Raw genomic sequence first — 7,101 nt, forward strand, 5'->3', positions numbered from 1 at the left:
TCCTAAAAAGATTTTTGAGCGTGATTGTCGATCATAAACAGCCTTTTTTCAGAATATTGACATAAATATAACATAACTGCTATAAAAAAAAATAGCGGACAACGCCCATATTAGCGTTAGAATTACCGGGTACTTGTTAGTATATTTACCGTACCCGGGGTACATTTACGTAGTACCCGAGCCGACAATGACCAGCCGAGCTTCACGCTCGACTTTCCACATAGCTTAAGTACATTTTAGTTCACGCAGTATACGGATTTAAATTTTCGCTTATTTCTCTAACCACAGCAACCATTATTTTGGTCTGAAGAAACACAATAGAATAACTTACGTGAGTTAACTGTTACGTGATACCATTGATCATTTCGGCTGTCGTACTTTCAGTGAATTAAAGTCGCTTTGCTGGTCACATGCTGTCGCCATTTAAAGGCGCCTTTTCACAGATTTTGGCATGTTTTGAAGTTTGTTATTAAATGCTTTATATTGATACATGTAAAGATTGGATCTTAAAAGCTACAGTAAAAATCAAGAATAAAATATATAAAAAACAGAAAAAAAGTAAACCTCAGCAGGGCTCGAACCACTGACCCCTGGAGTCCTGGAGTAAAAAGTCTACGACCTAGACCACTCGGCTATCCTTCCAGATACAATGACAAATGTATTTTATACTCTATATAAGTAATCCTCGTAGTTTCACAAAATATAGCGACGACAACAGAACTCTCCAAATTATTAATTCGTTTCACGTTTCAACGCTTTATTATTTTCATGTTTTTAAATCGTCAAAAGATGCATATAATTGCTATTTTTGAGCATGGTTAATGTTCAGTATTACCGTTTCCTCACAAATATCATAACTAAAACGAAAATTTGCGAATCTGAAACAACTTTTTCAATTTCGTCAATTTAGATCTACCCAAACGTGAAACGGTCCCTTTAAAACTTTCTCATCGCCAATCTGTGTAAAAGTCCCTTTAAATACTTGTTTGTAAAGGCATATATAACAAAGTTATAACGAGTCTGGAAACCACATGCACGGATTATTTTTGGGAGTGTATCCGCCAAATGACTTGAAGCCAAACTTCAGCGAATCATGCAGACTGTATTTATGCATTTACAAATGAATCGAAAGTAGGGAACAATCGGGAATCATCGGGCAATTCCGCCATAACGACGGTGTGGTGTAGCACTCACTGTAGCCCACTGTCCGAAGTGTTCAGATTGAGTAGGGAAGTGAGAATTCGAGATTGTGATAGCGAGTATTAAGTGGCTAAGGCGTTTATATAAAAACAAGTATCGATATAGTTCAGGTTAAGTCGCTTTTAGTCCACATATACCGAGAGGTCAACGGGTGCATGTGTATGTATGAATTTCGACTATTGTCGTTTTTATCTTTTTATTGTGTTTCACTTTCTTATAAACTATTCTTCCGTTTGTTAAAAACATTTTGTAATTTTATATGTACTTTTCATCATGCGTGTCATGGGATTTATAGTCAACTCGTACCTAAACTCAACTCGCACGTTTCTCAACTCGCACGTTGTTTGGTCAACTCGCACGGAAGTAAATTCGTACCTAAGTCAACTCATACCTTAATCAAACTATTGATGTGTTAATGGGTTCTAGAAGAGTAATTTATGCATAAACATAAATAGGAAACACTTCCAGAGTTTAGTTTAATACTGTAGTGTTTTCACGGTTAGCTCTTTGGGGTTCTTTCACAACAACTACAGCAATTACTTGCAACGGCACTAAATACAATACTCACGTTGGCATCGACTGGAATGCTCGTCAGGATGGCACCAATCGTCCTCGTCGTCTTCGAGGGAACTCGTCGGCTATACTCGTCGGTTGCACGTCACAAAATGGCACTATACATGTACTTCTGGGAATACACCTCCAGGCAAATACGTACTTAAACACACAGTCACCTGCTTACATACACATATACTTCTGGGAATACACCTCCAGGGAAATGCCTGTCATTTACACAATCACAGGCAACTCACAGACTCACATGCACAGTCACAGACTCACTTATATCTTCTGGGAATGGCCTTCCAGGTAAATACGTGTTGAACACACATAAAATACAATATAATACAATATAATACAATATAACCTATACTCAGGCTCACAATTACTCACTCAGGCTCACAATTACTCCAAGCAATACTCAGCTTGGGAAAATACGTCTACTCGCATCAGTCACCCGTGCATAAGAGACCGTACTATCTCGTGCTGCCCAGCATGCACTATACCGATTTGTCGCTGGTTCCCAATCACGAGGTATGTGCGCATTTTGTAGACCGGGCACCGGCACAACAATACTTTTTATTGCAACATTTTCACAAAACAACACTTTTTTTCACAAATTGTGTATACCATATTTACACCATAGGAACAATTATAACAGACAATCATTTTCATAGGTAAAAGATGTATTCATGGTTTTTACTTTTTATTTCAATATTTAAAAAAAAATATTTTAACAAAAAAAATATGCAATTGTTTTTATTTCAATATTTACACACGTCATTATCAAATCTTTACAATATGTACACACGGATTCATATATATATATATTACTTTTTTAAATTTGATTTTAATTTGTATTACAATATTTACACACATTATCAAAGCTTTACAATATGTAAACAATGAGACATACGTCTATATATTTAATATATTTTAAAATTTTAATTTTAGTTTTTATTTAAATATTTACACAATATTTACATTGTATTTTAATACATGTTTACAGGCACAGGGCTTGTATTTTGTGCTCATCTGTTTTATGCAGGGCTGTTGCTGAGACTTCGCCCCGCCTGATAGCGAGTCAGTTGACGATGGCGGCAAAGTACTGGTTTTGGATGATGCCTACAATGACAAAATATTTTTCCCTGTAACTGTTAAGAACATTCAAACCATTGCAGGAAAAGCATTACTGTGCGTTCATTAACAAATAGTTGGACATATATCATAATGTCAATGTGAGTACAAATAGGTATAGCTAAGTAACATATAAACCGCGTATATATGATGTACAAACATAAATGAATTTAAATTAGTTGTAAAAAAAAATCATTTTTGGCAACTATCGCATTCAATAGCTTGTTGCCTTGGACCTACACTCCTTGAACACAATATACATGGATAATCCATCACACAAAATACGCATGTTTTTAACTTAACCTATTAATAACTTAGTCGATTTATATTCATAACCAAGACACTTTAATGATCTTTTATGAAATAACTGTATGCAACAAACATCATCTAATTTTCATTTTAATTTTCTTAAATTTAATTAAAACATGAATATTATAGAAAAACTAATTACATGCTAAATTAACTTAAATTAATTGACGCGATATACAACACCTTTTACACCATTATCCGTGTTGTGACAAACATTAAGTACCACTTAAATTTATTAATGTTTGACCATGTTAATTATTGTTCGTCGTATATAGCGGTAACACCTATCACACCTCTAACACACAGACATATTATCCGTGAAAAACCCCGATCACAAGTGTAAAAGAGACATTAATTGTGACAACCGTACATTCAGATAATTAAAAAAGACATAACATCTATGATTTATACTTATAAACTAGTTATAAACTACTGATCATATTATATCCTACGTCTTTTTCTGAATAATTTTTGGGGGATGCGAGTTGACTTCGAAAAGTGTGAGTTGACCAAAAAAGACATTCCAGTTGACAAAAAACGTGCGAGTTGACTTAGGTACGAGTTGACCGGCACCCTGTCATGGCAATACACGTTGTGGACTATTTTTGCAATTAACATTCTTTAAAGGCAACATTTGAGCACGTATACATAATGTCAGGGACGTAGATAATTTACTTAAAAAGACTTCAGTTTAAAAGTGCACTACTCACTACAGTACAGTACTGTATACAGAACAAAACTGCAAACAACTACAATTAAGTTGTTAGCATACATGTGTATATATTAAAATACTTGACCGTCAAAACAATGGACCACTTGTACTTTGGAATGCAAAATAAGCCTAAGGATAATGTTTGCAAGTTTTTATGCATTAATCAATAATGTTTGGCATCTTTAAGTTGTTTATTCTGAGTTTTACTGTTGCATTATAGATTGTCAATATTTTAATAACAATGATTAATTCTAATATATGAAGATGTTTTAATAGTGAAATGAATTGCTTGAAAAAGAGTACATTACATTTGTCATGATCATGAATATTATTAGCTTCATCTAAATCTAAAAATACTTTAATACTAGTGTTAAATAATTGCAGGACATGATCTCTCTGAAAAATGTCTGAAAACATCACCCAGTGGCGCATCATTTCATCAGTTTACGTCTTCGAGGGAGGATAAATAATAAACACTGGTGACTTCTGATACTGAACACTGCTGACCATCCATAACTGGCTTCAAAGAGGAGTGTGAACACATAACACAAAAATGTACCTGAGCACAGAGAATATGCGAGACAATGACCGTTTGGTGAACAACTACTCCGTAAACAGTTTTATAACAGAGAATAACGAGCTGACCATTACACGAACATTCTCGGACCGGAAATACTCGACTCTGCTGTTTAAGCCGCAAGACAAGAACCAGGTGGACATTGTCATCACACAGGGTGAGATCAGGGATAAGGATAAATGTCTGTTCCGGACAGAGCATGTCACGTCTGGAGATATTCGCCGTGTAAATTCGTGCAGAGCCAAGTGCCTTGTTGGGCTTGTGTTTTTATTGCTCGCACTAATGTTAGTGATCGTGATTGTTTGTATTGTGAAAAGTGCCAACAGCCTGAAAGGTGATAGCAGGCCTCCAACGTCTGAAGACATGGAGTTTGGGCTAAACGGCACTTCATTCAACTCGACTGGATATAATGTAACAATTAAAATGAATACCTTCTCATCCATCTGACAAATCTCTTATGTGAAAAAGCAAAAGATCAATTTTCGTTTAGTTCTCATCACCGATTGTTAATATTTGTCTCTAGTGTATAAATGTTCATTATGCTTGAGATGTTCATGCTACTTCACAAAATATAAATTGCCGTTAAGTGTTCGGTGACAGTCATATACAATGATTTTACTTGAAATGTAAGCCTAAGTGACAGAGAAATGTATGTGGTGTAATATCGATTTTATTGCACCATGTTGTTATTTCTTTATTTTAAGATAATAATAATTATTTTGTTGTTGTTGTATTCAATGTTTCTTGCTGATTTTGTTACTTTTGAATTTTGTTTTGACTTACTGTTATGCATTTTAAGCGTAGAATTAAATTGTTATTAACATGTGTTGATACATTTTTGTCAAGATGCATTGGATATTTAATATACATATTTATGTTCAAATGTTGTTGTCATGCACATTCAGACACTTTGATATTGAAATACTGGCTTATTTTCACATTATAATATGTAATGTGCAAACCACCTACAATATTTAGTTCTATTCTGTAAAACAAGTATTTAAATGCCACTTAAATTGTGTGTGAGGTATCTATGTGATACTGTTTGCACTTTGAGAGTGGCATCACTTAAGTAGGGAACATTCAGTCATGAAACTGCTTTGAATCTTTTTGTTTATGTTAAAGCATTTAAAATATTTGGCCTTATTCATGTAACTTTTCATTTGGCGTATCAACTGTAAAATATGGTGCTTACTTATAATGACTTTTTAGTGCTCAGCAGATTTGAAAATGGTAATAAATGCAATGCTAAATTTTATACTAAATCCATGCATAGTTGTCAAGTACATCATTCATACATTTGATTGTTCAAAGCATTATTTTGTTATTGACCAGATAGTGTTCACAAATGCTAATTGGCTGTAAAGTGCTTTAGTCCAATAAATAAGATTTCAATGCAAATTTAGTGATGATTGAAATATCTTTTTTCAGAATTTGCTGTAACAAAAAAGTTTTATTTGTAATCAATAGTAGCTTAATTTCATCTACCAGTGGCCTAATTTTATTTTAGTGCTTATTATCCCCCGCCAGAGGCGGAGGGATTTTGTTTTGGCGTTGTCCGTCTGTCCGGCACTTTTGTGTCCGAGCCATATCTTGGAAGTGCTTTGGCGTATTTCATTGAAACTTCGTATGAGTATATATATGCATAAGAGAATGATGCACGCCAAATGGCATTGTACACCATCTGTTAAAAACAGAGTTATGGCCCTTTGTATCTTGAAAAAATGCTTTTTTACTATAGGCACTTTTGTGTCCGGAGCCATATCTTGGAAGTGCTTTGGCGGATTTCATTGAAACTTGGTATGAGTATATATATATGCATAAGAGGAGGATGCACGCCAAATGGCATTGTACACCATCTGTTAAAAATAGAGTTATGGCCCTTTGTATCTTGAAAAAATGCTTTTTACTATAGGCACTTTTGTGTCCGGAGCCATATCTTGGAAGTGCTTTGGCGGATTTCATTGAAACTTGGTATGAGTATATATATGCATAAGAGGATGATGCACGCCAAATGGCATTGTATACCATGTGTTAAAAATAGAGTTATGGCCCTTTGTATCTTAAAAAAATGCTTTTTACTATAGGCACTTATGTGTCTGGAGCCATATCTTGGAAGTGCTTTGGCGGATTTCATTGATACTTGGTATGAGTATATATCCCCTGCCAAAGGCGGAGGGATATTGTTTTGGCGCTGTCCGTCCGTCTGTCGCTTTTGTGTCCGGAGCCATATCTTGGAAGTGCTTTGGCGTATTTCATTGAAACTTCGTATGAGTATATATATGCATAAGAGGATGATGCACGCCAAATGGCATTGTACACCATCTGTTAAAAACAGAGTTATGGCCCTTTGTATCTTGAATAAATGCTTTTTACTACAGGCACTTTTGTGTCCGGAGCCATATCTTGGAAGTGCTTTGGCGGATTTCATTGAAACTTGGTATGAGTATATATATGCATGAGAGGATGATGCACCCCAAATGGCATTGTACACCATCTGTTAAAAACAGAGTAATGGCCCTTTGTATCTTGAAAAAATGCTTTTTACTATAGGCACTTTTGTGTCCGGAGCCATATCTTGGAAGTGCTTTGGCGGATTTCATTGAAACTT

The 7,101-nt window shown here is 35.0% G+C and overlaps 1 long non-coding RNA gene across 1 annotated transcript; it reads left to right on the plus strand.

Moving 5' to 3' along the window:
- Positions 1-955: 955 nt before the first annotated feature.
- On the plus strand, positions 956-5,373 carry LOC127865253 (uncharacterized). Its single transcript, XR_008042530.1, has 2 exons — positions 956-1,359; positions 4,298-5,373. It is a non-coding gene; the product is annotated as an uncharacterized LOC127865253 (long non-coding RNA).
- Positions 5,374-7,101: the final 1,728 nt, after the last annotated feature.

Source organism: Dreissena polymorpha, chromosome 1 (assembly GCF_020536995.1).
Source record: "Dreissena polymorpha isolate Duluth1 chromosome 1, UMN_Dpol_1.0, whole genome shotgun sequence".
In the NCBI taxonomy this organism is placed as follows: Eukaryota; Metazoa; Mollusca; class Bivalvia; order Myida; family Dreissenidae; genus Dreissena; species Dreissena polymorpha.